The 14,933-nt window shown below is 36.1% G+C and overlaps 2 long non-coding RNA genes across 2 annotated transcripts in view; one reads left to right on the plus strand and one right to left on the minus strand.

The window, feature by feature from the left end:
• Window positions 1-14,933, plus strand: part of LOC145523526 (uncharacterized) — a 350,340-nt gene that overhangs the window by 267,121 nt on the left and 68,286 nt on the right. The window contains exon 3 of the long non-coding RNA XR_014066670.1: window positions 12,111-12,294. This is a non-coding gene — a long non-coding RNA (uncharacterized LOC145523526). The remainder of the gene's footprint in view (window positions 1-12,110; window positions 12,295-14,933) is intronic.
• LOC145523529 (uncharacterized) overlaps window positions 1-14,933 on the minus strand; it is a 273,813-nt gene that overhangs the window by 107,334 nt on the left and 151,546 nt on the right. The gene's annotated exons all lie outside the window — the stretch shown is intronic.

Below are 14,933 nucleotides of genomic sequence, written 5' to 3' on the forward strand. Positions count from 1 at the left end.
GATGAGATGGTTGGATGGCATCACTAACTCAATGGACATGAGTTTGGGTAAACTCTGGGAGTTGGTGATGGACAGGGAGGCCTGGTATGCTGCAGTCCATGGGATCACAAAGAGTTGGACATGACTGAGAGACTGAACTGATTATACTTTTTAGCTCTAGGCTTTTCATTTGAATGTTGAGGCAAGGAACAGATTCTCTTCTCGAGTCTTTTGAGCAACCACTGTCCTTACAGATCTATCGATTTTGAACCTTTGGCCTCTGAAACTTCCAAAGAATAACTGTTGTTTTAAATGACCATATTTGTAGTAACTGGTTATGGCAGCCTTAGAAACTAGGCCCTCTCCAAATTCCTGATACAGACTTTATGAGCACAGTAAAATGATTGTTGTTTTATGTTAATAAGTTTGAGATGATTTGTTATGCAGTAATAGATACTGAATATGCATTGGAAGGACTGATACTGAAGCTGAAACTCCAACACTTTGGCTACCTGATGCAAAGAGCCAACTCTCTGAAAAAGACTCTGATGCTAGGAATGATTGAGGGCAAGAGGAGAAGCAGACGACAGACAATGAGATGGTTAGATGGCATCATCGACCCAATGGACATAAGTTTGAGCAAACTCTGGGAGATAGTGAAGGACAGGGAAGCCTGACATGCTGCCGTCCATGAGGTCGCAAAGAGTCACATAACTTAGCCACTGAACAACAACAACAATAGATAAATAGATCTGTTCATGTGTATATATTTGGAAATCCTGACATATTCAAAAGAACACCGTTAACTATGCATTATTACTGTGCTGAGTTGTTCATCATCAGAATTTTCATAAGCTGTTGTTCTCCCTTTCTCACTTTAAATCAGTGTGAATTGTGTTTTATTATTATTAGATTGCTGGGTGAGATTGTTTGGTATCCCTAGAATGTGCAGCAGAATCTTATGCATATTTTATCCCATGATTTTCCAAATAGACTATAAGACATATACATATGTATCATAGCTTATTTGTGAATATATGATTTTTTATTGTTAGAGATGGTATATAAATGTGTGTAAATATATATACATAAATATTAATACATATATATGTATATAATTTTGATAAAATTTCCACAATGGCAATTTATCTGTGGTGTGCTGCTTGCAAATTTTGTCATTTAAGTAAACAGCAACATAATATTAAAACAACTTACTGAGTAATTGCTAATAGACAATTTTGTAATATGAAAATAAGGTTATTCAGTCATGTTCTTCTCTTACAAGCTAAATAAAAACTATTTTTCCACGGAATGGGAGATAATTAGGGCATAATTTTTTTCTAACTCAGTTGCTGCTGCTGCTGCTAAGTCACTTCAGTTGTGTCCGACTCTGTGCAACCCCGTAGACGGCGGCCCACCAGGCTCCTCTGTCAATGGGATTGTCCAGGCAAGAGTACTGCAGTGGGGTGCCATTGCCTTCTCCATCTAACTCAGTACCCTTAAGTTAAAAAAAAAAAAAAAAGTTTTACCAGTTTTACACTAGCTGCCTCTATATCCACTTGTAAACTATAAACTGACCAGAATTTCACTTACGAGTGGTATAGAGAGCAAACAATTCTTTCCTGCATATAAGCAATCTTTTTGAGATGCCTGGCTTACATTAAGATCTATAAAAACTGTCAATTTCCTCAACTGTCAGCCTAATTGCCCTTTGAAAAGGAATAGCAGGTTAATTTGGCAAGAGTTGAAGTTACTAAAGATACTAACTAGCTAATTGCATTTTCTTTTCTAAGTACACTAAAACAATTTGCTTAATAATTCATTCTAAACTATTAATATAACTCAAGACCAAGCGCTTTAGTTCTCAACTTCTGAAACCTAATTTACTCTTAATTAGAAAATCTTTTTGGGAGGCCTATCTCCATGCTTATGGTAACCTTTTTAGATATTTCAAATAATAAATACAATGTCCATTTAATCAAGAATCAAAAAATAACAAACATCATCCTGGATATTTTTTATTGATGAAAGTGAAAGTCACTCAGTCGTGTCTGACTCTTTGTGACCCCAGGGACTATACGGTCCATGGAATTCTCCAGGCCAGAATACTGGAGTGGGTAGCCTTTCCCTTCTCCAGGAGATCTTCCCAACTGAGGGATCAAACCCAGGTCTCCCGTATTGCAGGTGGATTCTTTACCCGCTGAGCCACAAGGGAAGTCCATAGTCTAATTCTTGGTTAAATTGACTATAAGTGTTGCTTTCCTCTAGGAAACGGGAGAAAACAGCACAGAAAATGTGTTTGTTTTCTGTTCATTGTGTCCTCATTCTTATCTGTTAGAGTTCAGTAAATTTCTTTTTAATTTTAGAAGTAAAATTTAAAAAGGAAATTCCTAAATTCCTCTGGCTGTCTTTAAGCTTTCATTCTGAATGAAAGAAGTACACACACACACACTCATGAAAAAAGAGTTTTAGAAAAACCAACTCTTTTTTTTTTTTATATTCAATCCTTAACTGTTAAATACCTGTTTTCTTTCCAATACACTGGCATTTCTGCTTCCTTTTGCTGTTTATGGAGAAAAGTATAATTAAGGTGACTCTAGCTGCTATAACACAAAAAACGCCTCAAACCAAAGTCCAAAATAGTTGTTCTTATTAAGCAGATGGCCAAGTTCCAAGTGGAAAATCAGCACCTATTCTCTTTCTGTGTTTTGGTTCCACCATATTCAACATATGTTTTCCAAGGTTACCGTGAACATCCGTGTGAAGCCAACATGCTGAGAGAGAACATGGAAGGCCTCCCCTGAAGAATTATATTCACTATGGCTCAAACTGGTGCACATCACATTTGCTAACATTCCACTCACCCACTTACTCACACAACCACAAATAATCACAAGGGAGGTAAAGTAATGTAGTTCAGGTTTATGCCAAAACACAGTGAAACTGACTTGAAAAACAGTCAGTCCTTTTCTGATATTAGAAGACAAAGACCAAAGGGTTAAAAAAATAATGGATAAAATAGATACAAATCATCTTATACAATCGTCCTTTTAATGAATTATTCAGATTTGCTACTGATATCTATCTCAAATGATATAAAACATTAGATGATTCTCAGGTTACACATTTGCTATTAGATCAAATTTTTACATTAATCAAGGTAATTATTTTCTAAGAAAATTCCAACTCCATATCCACAGCATATATCAATATTCATAATTATAACAATATACCTATATAAAAAGCATATTTAAAAATATAAAATATTTATAAGAATTTTCTATAAAATATTTATAGAAAAATATTAAATGTAGTCTCTGGGGGAACCACACTTGAATCTCAATCACTGATATACCTCAACTGCCTAGAAATGTATCTAGCATAGAGTTGAAACAATAAACAATATTTGGATGGTTTAAATAAATGCATTTTGTAAGTGCTTTCTCATATACAAACATACACAGAGCTCTAGCTCCTTGAGTTGGTTTATAGTACTGTGTGAATATGATAATTGAGCAGACTGTTGGAATTTTTTCAACTGACTTTTTAATCTGTCTGAAAAAATGTATTTTTATACAATGTTATAACTTTGCGCCCATTTTCTTTTTTTAAACAGAAGAAAATGGTTTAGCTGTCAAAAAACCTTGATATTCATTCTTTCACCTCAATACATGACTATCCATAAATTTATAAAATGGCATTCAACACCTCTTTTATCTAACCAAACCAGTAAGAGTGGTATTTTTTTTTTAAATGTTTGTGTTCATCTGTTTTTTTCTACAACAGATTTCAGTTAAGTTCCGTATAATTTACTCTGCAACACAGGCTTACAAAAAACTATAGAACAAAAGTTTCCCCTCTTATAATCATAATAAAAACTATACACCAGTTATGACCAAAGTTTAGGAACTTTTTTTAAAGTACGCACAGAATGAAACCAAAAGACATTTACATTAAGTTGATTAAGCATATTGCACAACTATTATGTATAAAACAAGCCACTCATGTTTGTCAAAAAGTTAAACATAGAATTACCATATTATTCAGCAATTCCATTCCTAGTTATATGCCCCCCAAAATTAACAAGTACTAAACAAAGACATTCACACATTTATTAACAGCACTGTTCACAACAGCCCCCCCAAAAGTAGAAGCAGCTCAAATGTTCAACTGATGAATGAATTAACTAACTGTAGTAAACACACACACTGAAATATTATTTAGCCTTGAAAAGAAATGAAATACTGATATATATTATCCTGAGGATAAACCCTGAAAACATTATGGTACGTGAAAGAAACCAGACATATATTAAGTGTTGTATGATCCCATTGATATGACATCTCTAAAATAAATAAAACCATAGAATAGAAGGCATATTAGTAGCTGCCAGGGACTGGTAAGAGATAGGACTGGAGATAATGTGCTTAATGCACATAGGGTTTTTATTTTGGAGGGATGGAAACTTCAGAGTTTTAGAACTAGATGGAAGTGGGTTTTGTATAACATTGTGTATGTACTAAATGGCATTAAAAATGCTCACCTTAAATGATAAATTTTATGTGAATTTCACCTCAACAAATTAAAAAGTCACTCATTTAAAAATAATATAAATATAGCTATCTGTAAATCTATATGTTAATATGTACATAGAAAATCCAGAGAAATACATGCAAAAATTTTTAAATTGTTTCACTAGATTTGGAATTATGGAGTTTTTGCTCTTTTTGAATTACTATTTCTATAATTTTATAAAGGGGAAATATTGTCACCTCAGAAATCTTATATATAATAATGATACATGCATTGTACTGAGAAATATGGTTGGTTGACCAATTGTTAATATTCCTTAAATGTGCATTTTATTTGAGGCTGTTGAAAGTAATATATGTGGTTTTAGACTGAGTCTATAACAAGAGTGAACTAGGAAGGAGAACTGGAAATGAGTACAAAAGTTATCTCTAAAACACTTCTACATCAGATAGAATTTGTATGCAATTTCCTTCTAATTATACAAAAAAATTATACATACAGTAAATTTTATAAGAAAATGTATATATAGTTGGTCATGTGTAACCTTGAAAATAATAATAGTATACTCGTGTTTTAGAGCCAAAGACCCAAATTTAGAAACAGGGCTATAAACCTCAGTTCAACCAGTTACAAAGGAAATGGGAACCTAATTACAAAACACAAGAACTAAATTCTTCCACTAACAGTAATGACCTTGAAGAGAAGTAAAAACTCTAGATAACAACATAACTGGCCAATAACTTAATTTCAGACTTGTGAGGTCCTGAGTCAAGAATATAGCCATACTATCCAAGGCTTCTGATTCATAAAACTGTGAGATAATAAACGAATGTCGCTTCAAGCTGATTGTTTAACACAATCAATTAAATTTGTGTTAATTTATTATGCAGCAATAGAAAGTCAGTATAATTATTAACTACCTAAGTGATCCCCACACACACACTGAAAAAAACTGTCATTCATGTCAAGTGCCACATAAAATGTACCCACCACTACCCTGTACCTACTTGCCCTCTCTACCAATTATATCATTAAATAGTTCTCAAGGCAAAGAGCATCTAGATACAAGATCCCTGTCTGATAGGGTAACAGCAAGATTAGACCAAAGGTCATGGAAACTATCCTCAGATGATATTAGGAAAATCCAGAAATTAATGAATGAGACTTAAGAAAAAATCTTTGGGTTAGTGCTCTCTGACCCAGTGTCAGTGAGTGAATTAGGTCTTATCTAAAAGTTACTCAAATAACTTTGCCATAGAATATGATAAGCAAGTATGGGATATAAGAATATAGAATTTGACAACGCATATACGCCAAGCACAAACCAAATGGATTTGAAGGAATAAAACTGGGCCTCCAATACCTGAAGAGTCTCCCTTAAACTGAAGATCAGGGAGGGCTCATCATGCCATAGAGAACATATTCTTCAAAATGCTGCATGCCCTTTTCCTCTCATTTTTGCACATCTGTAACTTTCCAGTTTGATATGTGTAGGTGGTGAATATAATGAAAGGCCCAAGGATTCTCATCACTAGGAGAAAGTATCCCCAATTTTACATTAATATTCTGAACTCAATTAATATGAATCAGTCACACATATTCAACTATTCTGTGTGCCTTAGAGAATTTCTCAACCTATGAACTGTACCCTGGCTTGAAACAATCTTTGATTATTATCACACTACAAGATGCTGCTGGTCAGCCGGGCAGGCTCTCATATTATTTCTTTATCACATTGCCTGTGTTATAAATGTTTTTAATGTGCAAGAAGTCCAAATAGTATGGACCACATGGACCACAAATAGTTCAAATTGTGTGATGAAATCTTATGAACACATTTTCCAGTATTGTTGACTATTAACTCATATTTATATGTATACATGTTTATATGTACACATATGGCCTTGTTTTATATATACTCCACCCACTTCATTATCTTCCAAAATACACACACACACACACACACACACAGGGAGGCTTATTTTGAACCAAATCATAGACATTCTATAGTTTTACTAAATTTTTTTCAGTATAGATTTATTAGATTTCATTAAATTTTTCAGTATATAAGCGCATTTTAAAAACATGACCATGATATCACTATCATGCCTGCTACTGCTGCTGCTAAGTCACTTCAGTCATGTCCGACTCTGTGCAACCCCATAGACAGCAACCCACCAGACTCCTCCGTCCCTGGGATTCTCCAGGCAAGAACACAGGAGTGGGTTGCCATTTCCTTCTCCAATGAATGAAAGGGAAAAGTGAAAGTGAAGTCGCTCAGTCGTGTCCGACTCTTGCGACCCCATGGACTGCAGCCTACCAGGCTCCTCTGTCCATGGGATTTTCCAGGCAAGAGTACTGGAGTGGGGTGCCATTGCCTTCTCCACTATCATGCCTAAAAGAATGTAATTTCTTAAAATATGAAATATTCATTAGATGCCCATATTTCTCAGTCTTTTTCAAGTTGTTTGTTTGAATCTGGATTCAGCAAGATACAAACTACACATATAGAACTTCTAAGCATCTCAGGTAAGAACACCATGAGGTCTACGTTATCCCCTAAAGGAAGACAGTCAATTACAGCATATCTCCAATAATCTATTCATCCTACTTTGAAACAGATACATACAGAAAATTTGCACTACAAAAATGAGGGGAAGTTACTTGCAACTTGCTTTCAGTGCTTTCATGAGAAAAGTTAACTTGCACACCCCAAACGGATGTGATAGTATCATTCTTCAACGTGTTAATATAAAATATGGTACTCTTTTTCAGCTAGGTAAGCCCTGTTTCAGTAAAATGCAGAATGTCATTTTGATCTAAGCTTTCTGAAAGAGTTCAAGGAACTATGATTATCAAATTGTTTTATTTCTGAAGCCAGTGACTTTCAAAGATTTTCTAGAATTAGACCACAACTTTCCATCTCCAAGACTGACATCTTGGTCCAACTTACCGTCACCTGTTTCCATGATACTGCGTCTTTCTCCTAATCTGTCACTCTCAATCTCTCGCTCCTCAATTTGGCTTTAACATAGAGTAATTCTATTAAAACATTTACAACCATATCTATTTTCTGTACAAACTCTCCAGTGACATCCCACCTTACTCCTAGTGAAATCTGTAGTCACTATTGTGACTTATAAAAGTCTGACACAATTTGACTCCTTCTTACCTCCCTGCCCTCACATTCTGCTATTCATTTACACTTTATTTCCTATAGCCACATTAGCCTTAGGGCATTATGGAACATTTAAGGACTTGGCAGTATTTTCTTAAACTTCCACCCACAGCAGGCGTCTTGCTTCCCAAACCAGAGTTGTTACCTCCTCGTGCAGAGTGTGATTCACTATTCTCTGTCTTTGTCTGTCATTAAGGATTGACAGTTAACCAAAGGAGCCTCTTGGGCAGGTTTCTCCATATTCCCTACAACTCATTTATCACAGGTATTCTCTTTATTTTTTATTGAAGTATAGTTTATTTACAATGTTGTATTAGTTTCAGGTGTACAGCAAAGTGATTCAGTCATATATATGTGTGTCTGTGTGTGTATACATATACATATATATTCTTCATCAGATTATTTTCCATTATAGGTCATTACAAGATATTGAATAGAGTTCCCTGTGTTATACAGTAGGACCTTCTTGTTTACCTGTTTTATATATAATAGTGTGTATCTGTGAGTCCCAAACTCCTAATTTATTGCTCCCTCCCACTACATTCCCCTTTGGTAATAATGTTTATTTTCTATGTCTGTGAGTCTGTTTCTGTTTCATAAGTTCATTTGTATCATTTTTTTCAGATTTCACATATAAGTGATATCATATTTTTCTTTGACTTACTTAGATATTATGATCTGGTATCATACTCTCTAGATGCATTATGTTGCTGCAAATGTTTCATTCTTTTTAATGGCTGAGTAATATTCCATTTTACATATGTACCACATCTTGTTTATCCATGCATCTGTTAATGGACATTTAGGTTGTCTCTGTCTTGACTATTGTTAACAGTGCTGCTATGAACACTGGGGTGCATGTATCTTAATTTAAACTTCGATGTACGTCTGAAAGCTTTCTGATTCTCTTCATGTCACCTATCAACCTTGATGATCTCTGAACTGAAATGCTGGGTTTTTTTTGTCTCACTGTTCCCTCTGGCCTCCCTCAAACTATTCTTCACCCAAAGTATTCTTAAAGAATATATCAAATCATTTCACTTCTCTCTTCAGACAGTTGAATGATTTACCTTATGAGAAGAGAAGACAGCTGGCCTGCTGGATCCTATTCCACCAGAGCACTGCCCATCTCCCAGAGCTCTTGTACTACCCTCGGCTTCCCTCAATACAGTAATCAAACTGGCCTTCCTTCCATTCTTCACCTACGAATTTCACTTTCAAATAAATGCTATGTCTCAAATGCTTTACTTCCACCTCTTCACCAGCTTGGCTCCTCATTCTTCACACATCACTCTCATCTTTCACAGCATTTATCACAATGTGCTATTGTATGTGTGCTATAATTTACATTATCCATATCTTTCTCATGCTGCCCTAAAATTCATGATAGTGGGAATCATAACATTATTCACAATGTACATAACTTAGCAAAAAGCTACTCAATAAACTTTTGCTAAAGGAATAAATTTATGCATCCAGGCATTCATGCAAGAATGAAAGACTAAATGGATTACTTAATCAACTTAATCAGGCATTTTGCATAATCCTAGCCATCAGGTCTCAGCTAGAAAGAGATGATAACCATGTCTCAGGGCATGTTTACTTTTATAATTAGAAGAAAAGAAGTCAGCTTTGAGAAGAGATCAGATTCTAAGGGAAGACAGTGGAGGTGAATCCAAAACACTATGGCCCTGCTCCAAAGTTGTTTCTGAGGTCTGAGTGACAAGTGCTGAAGGAATCTGCATTCTGTCAATGGTTTGCTGTGCTCAGTCACTCAGTTGTGTCCAACTCTTTGCGACCCCATGGACTGTACCCCGCCAGGCACCTCGGTCCATGGGGGTTCTCCAGGCAAAAATACTGGAGTAAGTTGCCATGCCTTCCTCCAGGGGATCTTCCCAACCCAGGAATAGAACGCAGGTCTCCCACATTCCGGGCAGATTCTTTACCATCTGAGCCACCAGGGAAGGCATGCAGAGTTAAAGTTATGCATTTCTCTGGGATGGCAAAGTGGTTTGTAGAAACCCTCTGACACAAAAAGAGCATCATTCACACGGTTCCCCTAAGCAATTAATACATGTTCCCACCAGAAACAGCACTCTAGTTACCCACATATGCCAAAGATGTCTGGGAAAATACCTTCAACCCTATATGCTCTTCTATAATATGATCTTACCAGTTCCCCATTGGAAGAGGCAGTCTAATTTCCTTGAATCTCAACTAACTCTATTGATTCACTTGTAGCCAATAGAATGGGATGGAAGCAACTCATGTGACTTCTGAGGTTAGATCCAAAGAAGCCTGCCCCCTACAAAGCCTTACATGATTTAGTTTCCTGTGTAGCATCTTGGTCTGCTTGGACATACGGAACACCATGCATCAGCGGTTTCTTTGCAGGATGTTCCCTTTCAGAGCTGAGATGCCACACTGTAGGATGCCCGAGGCACGTGGATAGCCTGTGTGAGAGCACTCCAGCAGTTAGTTCTTCGCTGAGCCCAGCATTTGAATCATCACAAGACCGCAGCCAGAGATGTGAGTGACAAAACTTCTAGAGAGAAGCATCAGTTAAGTAACCCCCAGCTATTCCAGTCTTCCCAGCAGAGGCCCCCAACAGAATTCTATCTCCACAGGGTTCTTTCCAAATTCCTGACCACCAAATCCATAAGGATCATAAATTTGTTGCAGCTTTATGTCACTAAAGGTAGAGTGATTTGTCATACAGGAATAGTGGGTCAGGACACCAGAGATACTAAAACAATGTGTAGAAGCACATCACGTTACTATATAAAAATGAATATATCACAAGTATTTTAGGCAGGCATGTATCTTCATTCTGGCATCCTCTGTAACAGCAAATTAGATTTAATCTTCAGGTTAAATCAGCCAGAAGTCATTTACTGGTATATCAATAAAATGGACAATTCACTATGCAGCCATTGAAAACTGCATGAAATTCAGATAGCAATCAGGAAAATGTGTATGTTCTAAGGTTAAGCTAAAAACAAAAAGGAAAAGAGCAAATGGTGCAAAAATATATATTTGTTAAAAAATATGTATGCATGTAGATACTACTGCAAAACAGCAGGCAAGAGGGGAAACCTTTTGTTGACATCAGGCATCCAAAACATAAGTGAGAACACCAGATTTTTTTAAGAATTGCTGTACAGTTATTTTTTCTATAAAAGTATATATAATATACAGGTCGGCCCATATCTTGTGGGTAGTAGCAGAACTAATTCTTTCAAATTAGGTGGGATAGCAGGAGTAGAAATGAAGAGAAGTTCTCCTTTTTATACTTTCAAGATATTCCTGCTTCTGCTGTACTGAGCATGAAAGAAAGAATTATTTCTGTTTAGCTCTGCAGTACACACATGTAAATTCAACCAATGGTTGGATCTGAGTTACAAACAGACTCTTTGCTGAGTAAAGTTCAGAAATGGACCTTTAAGTCAGCTTTGGGTTAGAAAGCCTTAGAAGGCAAAAGCAGTTTTTAATTTTGTTGTTGTTAGTGTTTCTCTACTCCCAAAAATGAAGGCAGGAAAAAACAAACAAACAAAAAAGAAAAACACTACCTAGGAAGTCAGCAATATAGGAAAGATCTGTTGGGTTTGCTACCAAAGATAATTTAGAAACATAGAAAATCTAAAGTTTATGGTAAAGCTCTATGGAATGTGCTATTTTTCTGGTCTGGATCTGGGTGGAAATGTTGGTATCTCATCAAAACTAGAACACAATTTTCTACTTTACACTCAGAATAGAAAACAACAAAGATGTAAAGCAATAACCTGCATGTGCTAGAGATGTACAGGGAAAGCCAAGCTACAATTAAAACATGACCCCTGATAAATGAAAAATAACAGATCCTACATTCCATAGACAGAAGCTGCTCCTTGCACAAAAATATATTCAAAATATTGAGTTCAAAATATATAATTTTAAAACACTTTAGGATTATACACCTGTATTTAGCATAAGTGTGGAAGTGGACTTTTGGATAGCAGGGGGGACTTAGAATATCATAATGATATACCCGTTTGTATTATTCTACTCACTTCCTTTACGAGAGTCATATCATGCAAATACAATAACATGCATGGAATCTTTCATCTTTAACTCCTCCTGTCTCAGTGCATTCCCAATATTCATCAGGGTACCCCCCCTTGAAGGAAAGAGGTGTTCTGCAGAAAAATCTATGAGTTCTGTGGTTTAACAGGCTTGTCTTTTCTAGCAGGTGTTTACAAAACCAAAATCACAATTTTGTTGTCCTGCTGGGTAACTGCTTTTTATTTTTCAGTATTTGTCTGCAAGTTCTACTTGCATCTGTCAGTTTAAATATGGCTAATATCACTTGCCGAGTTTATACTGTATTAAATTTAAATATCAGAGTTTATGAGGCTGAGACCACATTATCCCTTGCCCACAGATGAGAAGCTGCTGGCATCAAGAGAGTTTTGCAAGTAAATTACAAGAGTCTGATTCAACTTCAAATTCGCTAAGAAAACATCTCTGATAGCAAATCCTTTTCCAGGACTTTGAACATCATCATTCTGGCAAGACTTGGAACTGAACCTTTGAGACAGAAGAGGTGGTATAAGCTACTTCCTGAGGTAGGTCCAAGCTATTTCTCATCCTCAACTGTGCCCTGAAGTCTAATCTGAAAATGTCAGAGAGAGAAGGTTGCCAGTCTTGCAATAGGGGTTAAAACAGATACATCGGAAAGAGTACCATGAGAGTGACCATGAGAAACTGCACACGAATGGTGAGCTCTTACAACTTTTCCTATGGTGCCCTAAGAGAATTAATGAGCTAAAAAAGGCACTTAGAACTGAAGTATGGTTAATAAGTTCTGTTTATGATTTCACAGTATAATATGCCATTTTTAACTTTATTTTAGTAGTTAAGACTTCACACTTCCACTGCAAGGGGGTGTGGGTTCAATTCTAGGGTAGGAAGATCCCCTGGAGGAGGAAATGGCAACCCACTCCATTATTCCTGTCTGGCAAATCCCATGGACAAAGGAGCCTGACAGTCCATGGGGTCACAGAGTTGGACACAACTCAGCATACACACCCTTCATCTGATTATAGCCCCAAGGACAGGAAGGTCATCAAAAAGCATCTGGACTAAAAGAAAAAAAAGTAAAAATAACTTTGAAATATATAGCAAAATTATCATTATAAACCAAGAAAAAACTGTTATTCTATATCAATGGCATTGCAAATCAAATAACAACTCTCTAGAATGACATCAGATGTTCTTTTCTGCTATTAAATTTCATGTGCAGAGTCCACCGAATTAGCAGCAAGGATATATATTATCACCCTGTTTAACTTATATGCAGAGTACATCAGGTGAAATGCCAGGATGGATGAATCACAAGCTGGAATCAAGACTGCCAGGTGAAATACCAACAACATCAGATATGGAGATGATACCATTCTAATGACAGAAAGTAAAGAGAGACTAAAGAGCCTCTTGAGAGTGAAAGAGGAGAATGAAAAAGATGGCTTAAAACTCAACATTCAAAAAACTAAGATCATAGCATCTGGTCATGTCATTTCTTAGCAAATAGATGGGGAAACAACGGAAACAGTGATAGAGTTTATTTTCTTGGGCTCCAAAATCTCTGCAGATGGTGACTGCAGCCATGAAATTAAAAGACACTTGCTTCTTTGAAGAAAAGCTATGACAAACCTAGACAGTGTGTTGAAAAGCAGAGACATTATTCTGTCAACAAAGGTCCATATAGTCAAGGCTATGGTTTTTCCAGTAGTCATGTATGGATATGAGAGTTGGACCATAAAGAAAGCTGAGCACTGAAGAATTGATGCTTTCAAACTGTGATGCTGGAGAAGACTCGTGATAGTCTCTTGGGCAGCAAGAAGATCAAACCAATCAATTGCAAAGGAAATCAACCCTGAATATTCATTGGAAGAACTGATGCTGAAGCTCCAATACTTTGGCCACCTGATGTGAAGAGCCAACTCATTGAAAAAGACCCTGATACTGGGAAAGATTGATGGCAAAAAGAAAAGAGGGCAACAGAGGATGAGATGGTTAGATAGCATTACCAACACAATGGACATGAATCTGAGCAAACTCCAGGAGATAGTAAAGGACACCTGTTGTGCTGAAGTCCAAGAGGTGACAAAGAGTCGGACATGACTTAGTGACTGAACAACAACAATACCCAAAATACTTAATGCATAAATATGGTACTGAAATGCCATATGTGTGTGTGTGTGTGTAAAATATCAATATATTTAGTACTTAAACTTTACAATTCAACTTATGTATATTAAATTCTACATTACTCACACTTTGTTTCATTTCTAGAATTTCTGTATGAAATTCAGAAACATGAATGATAGGAAGGAAAATACAATGACTTTCTCATGACTCACCATGATTTATAAGAAACACTGATTCTTTATCATTATCCTATCTATAATCAGAAAACTTGAAAATTAAGATTATATCTATAAATAACTCAAAAAGGTCATTAGTTATTAAAAACAATAGTAAGGTAAAGGAATTGTTGCATCTAAAAGGTTTATACATCTACAAGGTTTTTTCTTTTTTTTAATGAGTGCCCAAAAGACATTCAGTACACAATGCTTAATAGTTCTCCTTTCCATCTGAGACAGAAATCCACAAGTAAAGCTTTAGATCATTCCTGCACAAGCCAGGTCCTGCTCTATCTCAAAAAAAAATAAAAACATTTACCAGTTTTCAAGAAATTTTAATTTTCTGGTAATTATGTTGACTTTGGAAATGCCAAGAGCCTCTGACCTTTTTTTAGTTGTATTCAATTTACAAAGCTATTTTATATGCACTATGCTCCTTTCCCCTTACATTCCTTGAACGACATGTTTTCCAGGGCTCCTTACTTTCCACATTTTCTACATGGATAAACAGAAGCTCAGAAGAGTTACTCTCTCATAGTCACGTGGTTTGTAGTCAGGAGAGCCAATGAACAGATTTGATATTATGCAACTATTCTACATGTAAAACAACATGGCAGCCACATTGACCTTGCCTTTTGACCCCTCAAAATAAGGTTTTCCAGTTCTGCTCACCCCGTGGTAATTCTCGTCTTGCCCTGCTCACACCGTGGTAATTCTTGTCTTGCCCTAACAGCTGGCACCTAAGTTAAAAAAGTAAAGAAGCATTTTAAAAGGCTTCAAGTTAGTAACTGGCAAGAAATGGAACAACATTGCAAAACAAATTTCAGCAAAATAAAAAA

The sequence above is a fragment of the Giraffa tippelskirchi genome, chromosome 10, assembly GCF_054371585.1.
Source record: "Giraffa tippelskirchi isolate mGirTip1 chromosome 10, T2T-mGirTip1v1.2.pri, whole genome shotgun sequence".
Classification (NCBI taxonomy): Eukaryota; Metazoa; Chordata; class Mammalia; order Artiodactyla; family Giraffidae; genus Giraffa; species Giraffa tippelskirchi.